At 36.7% G+C, this 14,434-nt stretch overlaps 9 non-coding genes across 9 annotated transcripts; all 9 read right to left on the bottom strand.

The window, feature by feature from the left end:
- Window positions 1-1,258: 1,258 nt before the first annotated feature.
- On the bottom strand, window positions 1,259-1,377 carry LOC136181414 (5S ribosomal RNA). The gene has a single exon (XR_010667762.1). It is a non-coding gene; the product is annotated as a 5S ribosomal RNA (ribosomal RNA).
- Window positions 1,378-2,800: 1,423 nt separating this feature from the next.
- LOC136181820 (5S ribosomal RNA) lies at window positions 2,801-2,919 on the bottom strand. The gene has a single exon (XR_010668167.1). It is a non-coding gene; the product is annotated as a 5S ribosomal RNA (ribosomal RNA).
- Window positions 2,920-4,342: 1,423 nt separating this feature from the next.
- Window positions 4,343-4,461, bottom strand: LOC136181516 (5S ribosomal RNA). The gene has a single exon (XR_010667863.1). It is a non-coding gene; the product is annotated as a 5S ribosomal RNA (ribosomal RNA).
- Window positions 4,462-5,884: 1,423 nt separating this feature from the next.
- On the bottom strand, window positions 5,885-6,003 carry LOC136181819 (5S ribosomal RNA). Its single transcript, XR_010668166.1, has one exon. It is a non-coding gene; the product is annotated as a 5S ribosomal RNA (ribosomal RNA).
- Window positions 6,004-7,426: 1,423 nt separating this feature from the next.
- LOC136181784 (5S ribosomal RNA) lies at window positions 7,427-7,545 on the bottom strand. The gene has a single exon (XR_010668131.1). It is a non-coding gene; the product is annotated as a 5S ribosomal RNA (ribosomal RNA).
- Window positions 7,546-8,968: 1,423 nt separating this feature from the next.
- LOC136181339 (5S ribosomal RNA) lies at window positions 8,969-9,087 on the bottom strand. Its single transcript, XR_010667688.1, has one exon. It is a non-coding gene; the product is annotated as a 5S ribosomal RNA (ribosomal RNA).
- Window positions 9,088-10,504: 1,417 nt separating this feature from the next.
- On the bottom strand, window positions 10,505-10,623 carry LOC136181681 (5S ribosomal RNA). Its single transcript, XR_010668028.1, has one exon. It is a non-coding gene; the product is annotated as a 5S ribosomal RNA (ribosomal RNA).
- Window positions 10,624-12,040: 1,417 nt separating this feature from the next.
- Window positions 12,041-12,159, bottom strand: LOC136181881 (5S ribosomal RNA). Its single transcript, XR_010668197.1, has one exon. It is a non-coding gene; the product is annotated as a 5S ribosomal RNA (ribosomal RNA).
- A 1,417-nt stretch (window positions 12,160-13,576) lies between these two features.
- On the bottom strand, window positions 13,577-13,695 carry LOC136181880 (5S ribosomal RNA). Its single transcript, XR_010668196.1, has one exon. It is a non-coding gene; the product is annotated as a 5S ribosomal RNA (ribosomal RNA).
- Window positions 13,696-14,434: the final 739 nt, after the last annotated feature.

The raw sequence follows: 14,434 nt of genomic DNA, 5'->3' as shown, positions 1-14,434 counted from the left end.
GCAATACTTTGACGCTGGGAGTTAACTAAAGACTTGCAGCTTGTTTTTAAGACTTGTTTCACGACTTGCGGGCAAACTGAACGTTCAAACGTCTGATAAACACATTGAACAAACCGATTCCGTGAAGATTAACTTCCCTCTTTCAAAACTGGCCTGGTTAGTACTTGGATGGGAGACCGCCTGGGAATCCCAGGTGCTGTAAGCTTTTAATACCTGCTTCAGCCAGCAGGGGGCGCTGTAACCTCCTGCTATGCACTGCAGTTCTTTTTTTATTTGTCTATCATTGCTTCTACTTTCCTACAAAGTAGCTTACACTGAATTTTGATTGGGGATCATCTATAGCATATATAGGGACTGATTGTAATAATTATGAATTTTCATATAATTAGTAAGTGTTCCTTTGTGATTCCTAATGGAGGATTGTTTTTTTTAATGATTAGTTACAATGGAGAATGTGAGGGGATCAAATATGTATGCCCCACAGGGTTATGATTTCTACATGAAACATTGCAATGGCTGATTTATTCATTTGTCATTCAAGATTACCTCAAAACAAGTAAGTGGTGATAAAAACATAATTTCGAGTTGTCCCTTATATCTTAATCAATCACTGCTTAGGCTACTATAATAATCCTAAATCTTGTGTGCCTTAATGCAACATTTAAACTTATTTCTGCTGTTCACTGTTCACAAGTTTGCAGTATTGAAAACCTTAATAAATCCACAGTAAAAGTGACGATGCAAAATGGTCAACTTCTGAAAAATCGTCAATTGATTCTGAAAAAATATTGATTGATAAGTAAGCATCACTTGTTTGCAGGTTTTTTTTAAATTCAATCTTAATAGTAATCATTTATAATAATTCCTGATTTGGTGTAAATGTTTATTATTGATGTGAAAACATTTATAATGATGGTGAATATTTCCAGTTGAATCAAATGTATAATATGGCTACCAGAGTGTTGTGGGGAAGTAAAGAGTAACCTAAGTACAAGTAATTAAAATATGTTAATGCAGTAGTCCTTACGTAAGTAGGCTACATGTACTTTTTGAATGTAAAACTGAACTTTGAAAACAGCCTCCAGAGAGCGTAATATGTATTAATACTCACTGAAAACATTGATGAAAATTGCAACAAAAAAAAAGAGGACAGACTGCCAAATAAAATCATGTTTCATTTTCCACTGGCCTGTTTCTCTCAGTCCTTTCTCCACTAGTGAGGCAACAGCGCCCTCTTCTGGCTAAAGGAGGTATTAAAAGCTTACAGCACCTGGTATTCCCAGGCGGTCTCCCATCCAAGTACTAACCAGGTCCGACCCTGCTTAGCTTCCGAGATCGGACGAGATCGGGCGTGTTCAGGGTGGTATGGCCGTAAGCGAATGAACAGGTTGTTAAAGGGTTATTTATACATACTTAGGTTTAAAGTAACACCTCGCCAAAATTAGAGCAAGTGACTATGACCTAGTTGATTTTATTACTTTTCTACTCAAACGTGTGGGCCTATGGATAGACTTACACTTAATCTTACTAGATTCAGCAATACTTTGACGCTGGGAGTTAACTAAAGACTTGCAGCTTGTTTTTAAGACTTGTTTCACGACTTGCGGGCAAACTGAACGTTCAAACGTCTGATAAACACATTGAACAAACCGATTCCGTGAAGATTAACTTCCCTCTTTCAAAACTGGCCTGGTTAGTACTTGGATGGGAGACCGCCTGGGAATCCCAGGTGCTGTAAGCTTTTAATACCTGCTTCAGCCAGCAGGGGGCGCTGTAACCTCCTGCTATGCACTGCAGTTCTTTTTTTATTTGTCTATCATTGCTTCTACTTTCCTACAAAGTAGCTTACACTGAATTTTGATTGGGGATCATCTATAGCATATATAGGGACTGATTGTAATAATTATGAATTTTCATATAATTAGTAAGTGTTCCTTTGTGATTCCTAATGGAGGATTGTTTTTTTTAATGATTAGTTACAATGGAGAATGTGAGGGGATCAAATATGTATGCCCCACAGGGTTATGATTTCTACATGAAACATTGCAATGGCTGATTTATTCATTTGTCATTCAAGATTACCTCAAAACAAGTAAGTGGTGATAAAAACATAATTTCGAGTTGTCCCTTATATCTTAATCAATCACTGCTTAGGCTACTATAATAATCCTAAATCTTGTGTGCCTTAATGCAACATTTAAACTTATTTCTGCTGTTCACTGTTCACAAGTTTGCAGTATTGAAAACCTTAATAAATCCACAGTAAAAGTGACGATGCAAAATGGTCAACCTCTGAAAAATCGTCAATTGATTCTGAAAAAATATTGATTGATAAGTAAGCATCACTTGTTTGCAGGTTTTTTTTAAATTCAATCTTAATAGTAATCATTTATAATAATTCCTGATTTGGTGTAAATGTTTATTATTGATGTGAAAACATTTATAATGATGGTGAATATTTCCAGTTGAATCAAATGTATAATATGGCTACCAGAGTGTTGTGGGGAAGTAAAGAGTAACCTAAGTACAAGTAATTAAAATATGTTAATGCAGTAGTCCTTACTTAAGTAGGCTACATGTACTTTTTGAATGTAAAACTGAACTTTGAAAACAGCCTCCAGAGAGCGTAATATGTATTAATACTCACTGAAAACATTGATGAAAATTGCAACAACAAAAAAAAAAGAGAGGACAGACTGCCAAATAAAATCATGTTTCATTTTCCACTGGCCTGTTTCTCTCAGTCCTTTCTCCACTAGTGAGGCAACAGCGCCCTCTTCTGGCTAAAGGAGGTATTAAAAGCTTACAGCACCTGGTATTCCCAGGCGGTCTACCATCCAAGTACTAAGCAGGCCCGACCCTGCTTAGCTTCCGAGATCGGACGAGATCGGGCGTGTTCAGGGTGGTATGGCCGTAAGTGAATGAACAGGTTGTTAAAGGGTTATTTATACATACTTAGGTTTAAAGTAACACCTCGCCAAAATTAGAGCAAGTGACTATGACCTAGTTGATTTTATTACTTTTCTACTCAAACGTGTGGGCCTATGGATAGACTTACACTTAATCTTACTAGATTCAGCAATACTTTGACGCTGGGAGTTAACTAAAGACTTGCAGCTTGTTTTTAAGACTTGTTTCACGACTTGCGGGCAAACTGAACGTTCAAACGTCTGATAAACACATTGAACAAACCGATTCCGTGAAGATTAACTTCCCTCTTTCAAAACTGGCCTGGTTAGTACTTGGATGGGAGACCGCCTGGGAATCCCAGGTGCTGTAAGCTTTTAATACCTGCTTCAGCCAGCAGGGGGCGCTGTAACCTCCTGCTATGCACTGCAGTTCTTTTTTTATTTGTCTATCATTGCTTCTACTTTCCTACAAAGTAGCTTACACTGAATTTTGATTGGGGATCATCTATAGCATATATAGGGACTGATTGTAATAATTATGAATTTTCATATAATTAGTAAGTGTTCCTTTGTGATTCCTAATGGAGGATTGTTTTTTTTAATGATTAGTTACAATGGAGAATGTGAGGGGATCAAATATGTATGCCCCACAGGGTTATGATTTCTACATGAAACATTGCAATGGCTGATTTATTCATTTGTCATTCAAGATTACCTCAAAACAAGTAAGTGGTGATAAAAACATAATTTCGAGTTGTCCCTTATATCTTAATCAATCACTGCTTAGGCTACTATAATAATCCTAAATCTTGTGTGCCTTAATGCAACATTTAAACTTATTTCTGCTGTTCACTGTTCACAAGTTTGCAGTATTGAAAACCTTAATAAATCCACAGTAAAAGTGACGATGCAAAATGGTCAACTTCTGAAAAATCGTCAATTGATTCTGAAAAAATATTGATTGATAAGTAAGCATCACTTGTTTGCAGGTTTTTTTTAAATTCAATCTTAATAGTAATCATTTATAATAATTCCTGATTTGGTGTAAATGTTTATTATTGATGTGAAAACATTTATAATGATGGTGAATATTTCCAGTTGAATCAAATGTATAATATGGCTACCAGAGTGTTGTGGGGAAGTAAAGAGTAACCTAAGTACAAGTAATTAAAATATGTTAATGCAGTAGTCCTTACTTAAGTAGGCTACATGTACTTTTTGAATGTAAAACTGAACTTTGAAAACAGCCTCCAGAGAGCGTAATATGTATTAATACTCACTGAAAACATTGATGAAAATTGCAACAACAACAAAAAAAGAGAGGACAGACTGCCAAATAAAATCATGTTTCATTTTCCACTGGCCTGTTTCTCTCAGTCCTTTCTCCACTAGTGAGGCAACAGCGCCCTCTTCTGGCTAAAGGAGGTATTAAAAGCTTACAGCACCTGGTATTCCCAGGCGGTCTACCATCCAAGTACTAACCAGGCCCGACCCTGCTTAGCTTCCGAGATCGGACGAGATCGGGCGTGTTCAGGGTGGTATGGCCGTAAGCGAATGAACAGGTTGTTAAAGGGTTATTTATACATACTTAGGTTTAAAGTAACACCTCGCCAAAATTAGAGCAAGTGACTATGACCTAGTTGATTTTATTACTTTTCTACTCAAACGTGTGGGCCTATGGATAGACTTACACTTAATCTTACTAGATTCAGCAATACTTTGACGCTGGGAGTTAACTAAAGACTTGCAGCTTGTTTTTAAGACTTGTTTCACGACTTGCGGGCAAACTGAACGTTCAAACGTCTGATAAACACATTGAACAAACCGATTCCATGAAGATTAACTTCCCTCTTTCAAAACTGGCCTGGTTAGTACTTGGATGGGAGACCGCCTGGGAATCCCAGGTGCTGTAAGCTTTTAATACCTGCTTCAGCCAGCAGGGGGCGCTGTAACCTCCTGCTATGCACTGCAGTTCTTTTTTTATTTGTCTATCATTGCTTCTACTTTCCTACAAAGTAGCTTACACTGAATTTTGATTGGGGATCATCTATAGCATATATAGGGACTGATTGTAATAATTATGAATTTTCATATAATTAGTAAGTGTTCCTTTGTGATTCCTAATGGAGGATTGTTTTTTTTAATGATTAGTTACAATGGAGAATGTGAGGGGATCAAATATGTATGCCCCACAGGGTTATGATTTCTACATGAAACATTGCAATGGCTGATTTATTCATTTGTCATTCAAGATTACCTCAAAACAAGTAAGTGGTGATAAAAACATAATTTCGAGTTGTCCCTTATATCTTAATCAATCACTGCTTAGGCTACTATAATAATCCTAAATCTTGTGTGCCTTAATGCAACATTTAAACTTATTTCTGCTGTTCACTGTTCACAAGTTTGCAGTATTGAAAACCTTAATAAATCCACAGTAAAAGTGACGATGCAAAATGGTCAACTTCTGAAAAATCGTCAATTGATTCTGAAAAAATATTGATTGATAAGTAAGCATCACTTGTTTGCAGGTTTTTTTTAAATTCAATCTTAATAGTAATCATTTATAATAATTCCTGATTTGGTGTAAATGTTTATTATTGATGTGAAAACATTTATAATGATGGTGAATATTTCCAGTTGAATCAAATGTATAATATGGCTACCAGAGTGTTGTGGGGAAGTAAAGAGTAACCTAAGTACAAGTAATTAAAATATGTTAATGCAGTAGTCCTTACTTAAGTAGGCTACATGTACTTTTTGAATGTAAAACTGAACTTTGAAAACAGCCTCCAGAGAGCGTAATATGTATTAATACTCACTGAAAACATTGATGAAAATTGCAACAACAAAAAAAAAAGAGAGGACAGACTGCCAAATAAAATCATGTTTCATTTTCCACTGGCCTGTTTCTCTCAGTCCTTTCTCCACTAGTGAGGCAACAGCGCCCTCTTCTGGCTAAAGGAGGTATTAAAAGCTTACAGCACCTGGTATTCCCAGGCGGTCTACCATCCAAGTACTAAGCAGGCCCGACCCTGCTTAGCTTCCGAGATCGGACGAGATCGGGCGTGTTCAGGGTGGTATGGCCGTAAGTGAATGAACAGGTTGTTAAAGGGTTATTTATACATACTTAGGTTTAAAGTAACACCTCGCCAAAATTAGAGCAAGTGACTATGACCTAGTTGATTTTATTACTTTTCTACTCAAACGTGTGGGCCTATGGATAGACTTACACTTAATCTTACTAGATTCAGCAATACTTTGACGCTGGGAGTTAACTAAAGACTTGCAGCTTGTTTTTAAGACTTGTTTCACGACTTGCGGGCAAACTGAACGTTCAAACGTCTGATAAACACATTGAACAAACCGATTCCGTGAAGATTAACTTCCCTCTTTCAAAACTGGCCTGGTTAGTACTTGGATGGGAGACCGCCTGGGAATCCCAGGTGCTGTAAGCTTTTAATACCTGCTTCAGCCAGCAGGGGGCGCTGTAACCTCCTGCTATGCACTGCAGTTCTTTTTTTATTTGTCTATCATTGCTTCTACTTTCCTACAAAGTAGCTTACACTGAATTTTGATTGGGGATCATCTATAGCATATATAGGGACTGATTGTAATAATTATGAATTTTCATATAATTAGTAAGTGTTCCTTTGTGATTCCTAATGGAGGATTGTTTTTTTTAATGATTAGTTACAATGGAGAATGTGAGGGGATCAAATATGTATGCCCCACAGGGTTATGATTTCTACATGAAACATTGCAATGGCTGATTTATTCATTTGTCATTCAAGATTACCTCAAAACAAGTAAGTGGTGATAAAAACATAATTTCGAGTTGTCCCTTATATCTTAATCAATCACTGCTTAGGCTACTATAATAATCCTAAATCTTGTGTGCCTTAATGCAACATTTAAACTTATTTCTGCTGTTCACTGTTCACAAGTTTGCAGTATTGAAAACCTTAATAAATCCACAGTAAAAGTGACGATGCAAAATGGTCAACTTCTGAAAAATCGTCAATTGATTCTGAAAAAATATTGATTGATAAGTAAGCATCACTTGTTTGCAGGTTTTTTTTAAATTCAATCTTAATAGTAATCATTTATAATAATTCCTGATTTGGTGTAAATGTTTATTATTGATGTGAAAACATTTATAATGATGGTGAATATTTCCAGTTGAATCAAATGTATAATATGGCTACCAGAGTGTTGTGGGGAAGTAAAGAGTAACCTAAGTACAAGTAATTAAAATATGTTAATGCAGTAGTCCTTACTTAAGTAGGCTACATGTACTTTTTGAATGTAAAACTGAACTTTGAAAACAGCCTCCAGAGAGCGTAATATGTATTAATACTCACTGAAAACATTGATGAAAATTGCAACAACAACAAAAAAAGAGAGGACAGACTGCCAAATAAAATCATGTTTCATTTTCCACTGGCCTGTTTCTCTCAGTCCTTTCTCCACTAGTGAGGCAACAGCGCCCTCTTCTGGCTAAAGGAGGTATTAAAAGCTTACAGCACCTGGTATTCCCAGGCGGTCTACCATCCAAGTACTAACCAGGCCCGACCCTGCTTAGCTTCTGAGATCGGACGAGATCGGGCGTGTTCAGGGTGGTATGGCCGTAAGCGAATGAACAGGTTGTTAAAGGGTTATTTATACATACTTAGGTTTAAAGTAACACCTCGCCAAAATTAGAGCAAGTGACTATGACCTAGTTGATTTTATTACTTTTCTACTCAAACGTGTGGGCCTATGGATAGACTTACACTTAATCTTACTAGATTCAGCAATACTTTGACGCTGGGAGTTAACTAAAGACTTGCAGCTTGTTTTTAAGACTTGTTTCACGACTTGCGGGCAAACTGAACGTTCAAACGTCTGATAAACACATTGAACAAACCGATTCCATGAAGATTAACTTCCCTCTTTCAAAACTGGCCTGGTTAGTACTTGGATGGGAGACCGCCTGGGAATCCCAGGTGCTGTAAGCTTTTAATACCTGCTTCAGCCAGCAGGGGGCGCTGTAACCTCCTGCTATGCACTGCAGTTCTTTTTTTATTTGTCTATCATTGCTTCTACTTTCCTACAAAGTAGCTTACACTGAATTTTGATTGGGGATCATCTATAGCATATATAGGGACTGATTGTAATAATTATGAATTTTCATATAATTAGTAAGTGTTCCTTTGTGATTCCTAATGGAGGATTGTTTTTTTTAATGATTAGTTACAATGGAGAATGTGAGGGGATCAAATATGTATGCCCCACAGGGTTATGATTTCTACATGAAACATTGCAATGGCTGATTTATTCATTTGTCATTCAAGATTACCTCAAAACAAGTAAGTGGTGATAAAAACATAATTTCGAGTTGTCCCTTATATCTTAATCAATCACTGCTTAGGCTACTATAATAATCCTAAATCTTGTGTGCCTTAATGCAACATTTAAACTTATTTCTGCTGTTCACTGTTCACAAGTTTGCAGTATTGAAAACCTTAATAAATCCACAGTAAAAGTGACGATGCAAAATGGTCAACTTCTGAAAAATCGTCAATTGATTCTGAAAAAATATTGATTGATAAGTAAGCATCACTTGTTTGCAGGTTTTTTTTAAATTCAATCTTAATAGTAATCATTTATAATAATTCCTGATTTGGTGTAAATGTTTATTATTGATGTGAAAACATTTATAATGATGGTGAATATTTCCAGTTGAATCAAATGTATAATATGGCTACCAGAGTGTTGTGGGGAAGTAAAGAGTAACCTAAGTACAAGTAATTAAAATATGTTAATGCAGTAGTCCTTACTTAAGTAGGCTACATGTACTTTTTGAATGTAAAACTGAACTTTGAAAACAGCCTCCAGAGAGCGTAATATGTATTAATACTCACTGAAAACATTGATGAAAATTGCAACAACAAAAAAAAAAGAGAGGACAGACTGCCAAATAAAATCATGTTTCATTTTCCACTGGCCTGTTTCTCTCAGTCCTTTCTCCACTAGTGAGGCAACAGCGCCCTCTTCTGGCTAAAGGAGGTATTAAAAGCTTACAGCACCTGGTATTCCCAGGCGGTCTCCCATCCAAGTACTAACCAGGCCCGACCCTGCTTAGCTTCCGAGATCGGACGAGATCGGGCGTGTTCAGGGTGGTATGGCTGTAAGCGAATGAACAGGTTGTTAAAGGGTTATTTATACATACTTAGGTTTAAAGTAACACCTCGCCAAAATTAGAGCAAGTGACTATGACCTAGTTGATTTTATTACTTTTCTACTCAAACGTGTGGGCCTATGGATAGACTTACACTTAATCTTACTAGATTCAGCAATACTTTGACGCTGGGAGTTAACTAAAGACTTGCAGCTTGTTTTTAAGACTTGTTTCACGACTTGCGGGCAAACTGAACGTTCAAACGTCTGATAAACACATTGAACAAACCGATTCCGTGAAGATTAACTTCCCTCTTTCAAAACTGGCCTGGTTAGTACTTGGATGGGAGACCGCCTGGGAATCCCAGGTGCTGTAAGCTTTTAATACCTGCTTCAGCCAGCAGGGGGCGCTGTAACCTCCTGCTATGCACTGCAGTTCTTTTTTTATTTGTCTATCATTGCTTCTACTTTCCTACAAAGTAGCTTACACTGAATTTTGATTGGGGATCATCTATAGCATATATAGGGACTGATTGTAATAATTATGCATTTTCATATAATTAGTAAGTGTTCCTTTGTGATTCCTAATGGAGGATTGTTTTTTTTAATGATTAGTTACAATGGAGAATGTGAGGGGATCAAATATGTATGCCCCACAGGGTTATGATTTCTACATGAAACATTGCAATGGCTGATTTATTCATTTGTCATTCAAGATTACCTCAAAACAAGTAAGTGGTGATAAAAACATAATTTCGAGTTGTCCCTTATATCTTAATCAATCACTGCTTAGGCTACTATAATAATCCTAAATCTTGTGTGCCTTAATGCAACATTTAAACTTATTTCTGCTGTTCACTGTTCACAAGTTTGCAGTATTGAAAACCTTAATAAATCCACAGTAAAAGTGACGATGCAAAATGGTCAACTTCTGAAAAATCGTCAATTGATTCTGAAAAAATATTGATTGATAAGTAAGCATCACTTGTTTGCAGGTTTTTTTTTAATTCAATCTTAATAGTAATCATTTATAATAATTCCTGATTTGGTGTAAATGTTTATTATTGATGTGAAAACATTTATAATGATGGTGAATATTTCCAGTTGAATCAAATGTATAATATGGCTACCAGAGTGTTGTGGGGAAGTAAAGAGTAACCTAAGTACAAGTAATTAAAATATGTTAATGCAGTAGTCCTTACGTAAGTAGGCTACATGTACTTTTTGAATGTAAAACTGAACTTTGAAAACAGCCTCCAGAGAGCGTAATATGTATTAATACTCACTGAAAACATTGATGAAAATTGCAACAAAAAAAAAGAGGACAGACTGCCAAATAAAATCATGTTTCATTTTCCACTGGCCTGTTTCTCTCAGTCCTTTCTCCACTAGTGAGGCAACAGCGCCCTCTTCTGGCTAAAGGAGGTATTAAAAGCTTACAGCACCTGGTATTCCCAGGCGGTCTCCCATCCAAGTACTAACCAGGCCCGACCCTGCTTAGCTTCCGAGATCGGACTAGATCGGGCGTGTTCAGGGTGGTATGGCCGTAAGCGAATGAACAGGTTGTTAAAGGGTTATTTATACATACTTAGGTTTAAAGTAACACCTCGCCAAAATTAGAGCAAGTGACTATGACCTAGTTGATTTTATTACTTTTCTACTCAAACGTGTGGGCCTATGGATAGACTTACACTTAATCTTACTAGATTCAGCAATACTTTGACGCTGGGAGTTAACTAAAGACTTGCAGCTTGTTTTTAAGACTTGTTTCACGACTTGCGGGCAAACTGAACGTTCAAACGTCTGATAAACACATTGAACAAACCGATTCCGTGAAGATTAACTTCCCTCTTTCAAAACTGGCCTGGTTAGTACTTGGATGGGAGACCGCCTGGGAATCCCAGGTGCTGTAAGCTTTTAATACCTGCTTCAGCCAGCAGGGGGCGCTGTAACCTCCTGCTATGCACTGCAGTTCTTTTTTTATTTGTCTATCATTGCTTCTACTTTCCTACAAAGTAGCTTACACTGAATTTTGATTGGGGATCATCTATAGCATATATAGGGACTGATTGTAATAATTATGAATTTTCATATAATTAGTAAGTGTTCCTTTGTGATTCCTAATGGAGGATTGTTTTTTTTAATGATTAGTTACAATGGAGAATGTGAGGGGATCAAATATGTATGCCCCACAGGGTTATGATTTCTACATGAAACATTGCAATGGCTGATTTATTCATTTGTCATTCAAGATTACCTCAAAACAAGTAAGTGGTGATAATAACATAATTTCGAGTTGTCCCTTATATCTTAATCAATCACTGCTTAGGCTACTATAATAATCCTAAATCTTGTGTGCCTTAATGCAACATTTAAACTTATTTCTGCTGTTCACTGTTCACAAGTTTGCAGTATTGAAAACCTTAATAAATCCACAGTAAAAGTGACGATGCAAAATGGTCAACTTCTGAAAAATCGTCAATTGATTCTGAAAAAATATTGATTGATAAGTAAGCATCACTTGTTTGCAGGTTTTTTTTAAATTCAATCTTAATAGTAATCATTTATAATAATTCCTGATTTGGTGTAAATGTTTATTATTGATGTGAAAACATTTATAATGATGGTGAATATTTCCAGTTGAATCAAATGTATAATATGGCTACCAGAGTGTTGTGGGGAAGTAAAGAGTAACCTAAGTACAAGTAATTAAAATATGTTAATGCAGTAGTCCTTACGTAAGTAGGCTACATGTACTTTTTGAATGTAAAACTGAACTTTGAAAACAGCCTCCAGAGAGCGTAATATGTATTAATACTCACTGAAAACATTGATGAAAATTGCAACAAAAAAAAAGAGGACAGACTGCCAAATAAAATCATGTTTCATTTTCCACTGGCCTGTTTCTCTCAGTCCTTTCTCCACTAGTGAGGCAACAGCGCCCTCTTCTGGCTAAAGGAGGTATTAAAAGCTTACAGCACCTGGTATTCCCAGGCGGTCTCCCATCCAAGTACTAACCAGGCCCGACCCTGCTTAGCTTCCGAGATCGGACGAGATCGGGCGTGTTCAGGGTGGTATGGCCGTAAGCGAATGAACAGGTTGTTAAAGGGTTATTTATACATACTTAGGTTTAAAGTAACACCTCGCCAAAATTAGAGCAAGTGACTATGACCTAGTTGATTTTATTACTTTTCTACTCAAACGTGTGGGCCTATGGATAGACTTACACTTAATCTTACTAGATTCAGCAATACTTTGACGCTGGGAGTTAACTAAAGACTTGCAGCTTGTTTTTAAGACTTGTTTCACGACTTGCGGGCAAACTGAACGTTCAAACGTCTGATAAACACATTGAACAAACCGATTCCGTGAAGATTAACTTCCCTCTTTCAAAACTGGCCTGGTTAGTACTTGGATGGGAGACCGCCTGGGAATCCCAGGTGCTGTAAGCTTTTAATACCTGCTTCAGCCAGCAGGGGGCGCTGTAACCTCCTGCTATGCACTGCAGTTCTTTTTTTATTTGTCTATCATTGCTTCTACTTTCCTACAAAGTAGCTTACACTGAATTTTGATTGGGGATCATCTATAGCATATATAGGGACTGATTGTAATAATTATGAATTTTCATATAATTAGTAAGTGTTCCTTTGTGATTCCTAATGGAGGATTGTTTTTTTTAATGATTAGTTACAATGGAGAATGTGAGGGGATCAAATATGTATGCCCCACAGGGTTATGATTTCTACATGAAACATTGCAATGGCTGATTTATTCATTTGTCATTCAAGATTACCTCAAAACAAGTAAGTGGTGATAAAAACATAATTTCGAGTTGTCCCTTATATCTTAATCAATCACTGCTTAGGCTACTATAATAATCCTAAATCTTGTGTGCCTTAATGCAACATTTAAACTTATTTCTGCTGTTCACTGTTCACAAGTTTGCAGTATTGAAAACCTTAATAAATCCACAGTAAAAGTGACGATGCAAAATGGTCAACTTCTGAAAAATCGTCAATTGATTCTGAAAAAATATTGATTGATAAGTAAGCATCACTTGTTTGCAGGTTTTTTTTAAATTCAATCTTAATAGTAATCATTTATAATAATTCCTGATTTGGTGTAAATGTTTATTATTGATGTGAAAACATTTATAATGATGGTGAATATTTCCAGTTGAATCAAATGTATAATATGGCTACCAGAGTGTTGTGGGGAAGTAAAGAGTAACCTAAGTACAAGTAATTAAAATATGTTAATGCAGTAGTCCTTACGTAAGTAGGCTACATGTACTTTTTGAATGTAAAACTGAACTTTGAAAACAGCCTCCAGAGAGCGTAATATGTATTAATACTCACTGAAAACATTGATGAAAATTGCAACAAAAAAAAAGAGGACAGACTGCCAAATAAAATCATGTTTCATTTTCCACTGGCCTGTTTCTCTCAGTCCTTTCTCCACTAGTGAGGCAACAGCGCCCTCTTCTGGCTAAAGGAGGTATTAAAAGCTTACAGCACCTGGTATTCCCAGGCGGTCTCCCATCCAAGTACTAACCAGGCCCGACCCTGCTTAGCTTCCGAGATCGGACGAGATCGGGCGTGTTCAGGGTGGTATGGCCGTAAGCGAATGAACAGGTTGTTAAAGGGTTATTCATACATACTTAGGTTTAAAGTAACACCTCGCCAAAATTAGAGCAAGTGACTATGACCTAGTTGATTTTATTACTTTTCTACTCAAACGTGTGGGCCTATGGATAGACTTACACTTAATCTTACTAGATTCAGCAATACTTTGACGCTGGGAGTTAACTAAAGACTTGCAGCTTGTTTTTAAGACTTGTTTCACGACTTGCGGGCAAACTGAACGTTCAAACGTCTGATAAACACATTGAACAAACCGATTCCGTGAAGATTAACTTCCCTCTTTCAAAACTGGCCTGGTTAGTACTTGGATGGGAGACAGCCTGGGAATCCCAGGTGCTGTAAGCTTTTAATACCTGCTTCAGCCAGCAGGGGGCGCTGTAACCTCCTGCTATGCACTGCAGTTCTTTTTTTATTTGTCTATCATTGCTTCTACTTTCCTACAAAGTAGCTTACACTGAATTTTGATTGGGGATCATCTATAGCATATATAGGGACTGATTGTAATAATTATGAATTTTCATATAATTAGTAAGTGTTCCTTTGTGATTCCTAATGGAGGATTGTTTTTTTTAATGATTAGTTACAATGGAGAATGTGAGGGGATCAAATATGTATGCCCCACAGGGTTATGATTTCTACATGAAACATTGCAATGGCTGATTTATTCATTTGTCATTCAAGATTACCTCAAAACAAGTAAGTGGTGATAAAAACATAATT

The sequence above is a fragment of the Labrus bergylta genome, chromosome 13 (genome assembly GCF_963930695.1).
Source record: "Labrus bergylta chromosome 13, fLabBer1.1, whole genome shotgun sequence".
Lineage (NCBI taxonomy): Eukaryota > Metazoa > Chordata > Actinopteri > Labriformes > Labridae > Labrus > Labrus bergylta.
Note: the sequence above shows the minus strand (reverse complement) of the source record. Positions and strands in the feature narration are given on the sequence as shown.